The sequence below is a fragment of the Frankliniella occidentalis genome, unplaced genomic scaffold (assembly GCF_000697945.3).
Source record: "Frankliniella occidentalis isolate FOCC.00 unplaced genomic scaffold, Focc_3.1 Scaffold208, whole genome shotgun sequence".
Taxonomy (NCBI): Eukaryota; Metazoa; Arthropoda; class Insecta; order Thysanoptera; family Thripidae; genus Frankliniella; species Frankliniella occidentalis.
The window spans coordinates 252368-256564 of record NW_026267334.1 but is presented as its reverse complement, the minus strand read 5'-3'; the positions used below and the strand labels follow the sequence as shown (position 1 = coordinate 256564).

The following is a 4197-nucleotide window of genomic DNA, read 5'->3' as shown; positions in this document are numbered from 1 at the left end:
ACCAGCAAACAGCGACGAAAAAGACGAAAAGGTCGGGAGAAAACCCAAAATAAGTGGTGGGCGTTGGAGTCCTCTGTTATGCAGCCAGTAAGCGTCCCCCCCCCCCCTCTTTCCTCCGTGTTTTGACGGCCACGTGTAGCCGTGTGGCGCGGCGCTTGCCGGAAGCGGCTGGACCGAGCCGCGCGCAATGGACTGAATCAAGCACCCCCCCCCCTCCCACCAGCCGGTCCAGTGAAAGAGACGCGGGGCCGGGCGGGGCCGGCCGCGCGCAATGGACTGAATCAAGCACCCCCCCCCCTCCTCCCTCCTGTCCCCCCTCACAGAATAGGCTGCTGTTATCGTCCATTTACCACCAAAGCCACGCGCTGTTGTAAATCCTTATTTGGTGCCAAAAGATATGACCACTGGAAACCCTTGATTAAGGTTTCATCAATCGGGTTTCGTGCTCGGCGCCAATCGGTTTCGGGTTAGGAAGGGGATGGGGAAAGGAGAGGCGTGTGCTACGATGAAACCCACGATGAACGTTGCCCGAGGTGACGCAGTAAGCTGTCATGTCTCGTGGATAGGTTGAACAGAACTCGGGCGCGGGCTTTTGAATGCATGTTTTAGGAAAGTCAGAAAGAGGCTTCAAGTTCACGTGAGAGACGATTTGTGCTGGACGAGTCGGTACACTGTTCGATTCTGGCAAAGCAATGCTCTGCAGAACTGCGAAGTATTTAGATCCTTTGTAAGTACGAAGCATTTACTTTGCAATTACAAAGTGATGCTTTGCAATTACAAAGCGACGCTTTACAATTGCTAAGCGATGCTTTGCTGCGTTTTTGTTTGCTTCGCAATAGCAAAGCATCACTTTAATTGCAAAGTAAATGTTTCGTAGTTACGAAGGATTTAAATACTTTGCAGTTATGCAAAGCATTGCTTTGTAGGAGTTCGACAGTGTACCCCATCTTTGCCCCCTTTATTTCTTCACTTGTTGTCTCCTTCATGCCTCTGCTCTGAGTATTCGACAGAATTCCCTACGACGGCTGTCTGTCTGTAGGTAAAGTCTGAACGAGGAAAAAGGGAGGTCCCCACCCCAGTCCTGTCTCTCTGCGCTCCACGCCGTGCCGTAGGGTAGGAGCGGTTGACAGATCGCAGAGCACTCATGCACAGAGTCGCAAGGTGGGCGTTGAGGCGTTGAGGGGCGGGTGGGACCCACGGCGCCTGCCGGTGCCGACGGCATTTTGCTGCTCAGACAAGCTGTGTAGGACATACAACCTCTCTGCTGACAAGTCGCTTGTTCTTGAGTGTGTCGCGGACCACGCGCTGATGCGCCGATCAACGACAGGTGGGCGGGGGGAAGGACATATCGTCCGAACAGTGGGGTGGAGTTAATGGGGCTGCGATCGGCACCAAGTTGAATTAAACGCCTCTCAATAGGATCTCCATTACACTCCAGCAACGCGTCGTGACATTTCGTAAAAGAATAAAAAAAAGGAAGAAGTCGAAAGTTTCCCCGACGACGTGATTGGGGAATGATGAAGACACGTGGGTCCGACGGGGTGGATATAAATCACGGGAACGAAGCCGGCCAGCAGCAGGCGCGTTAGAGGGAGACAGAGAGACTTGCAAGCGTTTCACTCGGTAGCTGTGCACTGTGCACTTGCAAAGTGTGCCACTCCTCGGTTGAACTCCTCCCTAGATTGGACGCTCACTGTGTGGAAAGTGCTCAACACGAGGAGTTGCAGACTTTGCTAGTGCACAGCAGCTACCGATGTACACATTTGCAAGTGTACTTCTACAAAGTTGAACCCTTGCAAGTTGAAGACTTGCAACGTTTTTCTCCAACAATGAGGATCATGACTATACTTTTTCGTTCTATGTCGTTTTTATAGAATTCAAGATTGAAACATCGGTTATTTGTAAAACAATGTCAAAGATAACCACGACGTCTTCCTTAAAAAATTCCGTTGTATAATGTGAGAACGGCGAACTTTGCCAAATTATGCGTGAGATGGTTACATAGTTGGTATTGGTCCGGTAGTGAAGCGGGGGACAGGGAGTTTGAAACAAAGCTTTGCACTGCTTCTGAAATTCGAAGCAACTTGGGACTCTTGTCTCTGCCTTCCTCTCAGTCTTACGTGTCCCCGCCCCTCCTGCTCCGTTATGGAGACAGTCACACAGTCGCGGGCCCAACCCGTTCGCTCCAGCCAGAGGCTCCAACCTGATCCTACTTACCCAACTCGCGGCCGCGCCGGCGCCGTCAGCCCGCTCGCCCCCCGGTCCCACGGCCGCCATCAAATTGATTCAAAGCGGGGGCGAAAGTCACCGAAGGGGATCGTGTTAAAAGTATCCCAGCAGCTGACGAATTTCCGCGACCCTCGTATAACAAACTTTGACTCGTTTAACATTTCGATTCATTTAAACAAAATGAAGATTTTTTTTTTTTTTTGCTGCATTTTGAATGTAATTAGTTGGTGCGTAAACAGCCCATACCGACCCGTGGCTCTAATGTAATTGGCTGTGTCTCTGTTGATTTCGCAATTGCTCCACGCCCCATTTCTAAAGCGACGAGACACGGGTCGGGCCGTGCCGTACGCCGGACTACTGACCATGTCCAATATGCAGGTCCAAATGCTAGGTACAATGTCCATCCACTCCACGTGGTGCTCAATATTTGACGCGGCTGCCCGGGAGACCCCCGTCTCCTGCGGGCGAGCGGCCTGTGAAAGCTGCACGCCCGGACACATCCCGTGTCTGCACACGGCGCTGTAACACGGTGCCATAGCGGCGCGGGGCGGGGCAGCAACCCCTCGCGTCGGGGATCTGCTTCTTGGCGAGTCGATCGGTTTTACATTATTTACCCAAGGCGTGGCTGCTCGAGATCGCCATATCTTGTAGCTGCTCTCCCCCACTCTCCTCTTCTTGAAGAAACTCTCACTGGTCGTCCGCTTGCCCCCCCCCCCTCTCTTCGTTTTCCACTCTCTCTTTTCACCCCCTCGGTTCACTCCTTCCCAACACGAGCCTTCTGTCCGCCGAGCCATTGCCGAGGCTGTGTACACCTTACTCCTCCGTCCCTGCCCGCCCACATCCTCCCCTGTACCCGGCCCCCGATCATCCTCCCCCATCCCCTCCTCGTAGTCGTCCCCGCCCCTCCCCATGGTCTACCTCCCTCCGGACGCTGTATTTGGAACGGAAACAAAAACGTCAACGTTTGAGGATACACATTGATTTTGGAAACATCGTTTTTATTATCACCTCAAAATCGGCAAAACAAAATACGTGTCCAATACACAATGTGCTGTTTTTGTCACTGTGTCGGCAACACACATCACTGTTCTTCGGCAGTGAGAGGGGTTCCGGAAACACGATCTAAAAAATCGTGTCAGCTTTGCAGAGTTTGACTCGTATTGTGTTGCGATTCTCCGAGGTGACAGATGGACGTTTCCAACACATTTGTCGCCTGCATATACTCGTTACGTTTCGCGCTGCAGTGTGGGATATGTCGTCCCCGCGGCACTGGTTAAGAGCCTGCCCAGCCCAGGTAGGAGTGCGGCAGGCGAGCAGAGGCCGCCGGCGCGACGTTTCATCTCGCCGAGTGAAATATGAAAATGCGTTGGCCTCTGAACGAGCGATAAATCCTGCCCGGCCCGGGCAGGGAGGGCTAGCCCGGAGAAGTCCCGGCCGAGGGGGTGGTTGGCCTGCTACACCTCCACTCCAGGATAATCGGGAGGCCCTTCGTCCCCGTGGAGGGAAAGAAACGGTGCTCTTATGATGTTACTGTTACAGATGCGAGTCTTGACGGAGAACAGGCAGGGCGTGCTCGCCTACCTGGGCATACCGTACGCCGAGCCACCCATCGGCGAGCTTCGTTTCTCGGTAAGTAAGTTCTCGACCACGAAATGTGACAGTTTTAAGCACACAGCCCGCACCTTCTTCACTGGTCTTTCTGTTACCTGTGATCACCATATAACCAACCACCGGTCGATACCGATAGTTTAGCGCCATTGTCGTCGTGCAGAAGAAGAACGCGGAATTATCTCGGGAAAATGAACAAGGGGAGAGGAGGAGCAAGCAGCACCCCTGCAGGGCCGGGACCAGGGGGTCTCCCCGCGGCGAGGCTCGGCCCGGCGGCGCGGCGGGGGATCACGGAGGAGTACAAGTTGGGGCTGTTTCTAGTAAGCACGTACCGGTAGCTCCACGACCTTGGGGTGGGGG

At 53.7% G+C, this 4197-nt stretch overlaps 1 protein-coding gene across 5 annotated transcripts in view; it reads right to left on the bottom strand.

Moving 5' to 3' along the window:
• Positions 1 to 4197, bottom strand: part of LOC113215103 (tudor domain-containing protein 7A-like) — a 22234-nt gene that overhangs the window by 4891 nt on the left and 13146 nt on the right. The gene's annotated exons all lie outside the window — the stretch shown is intronic.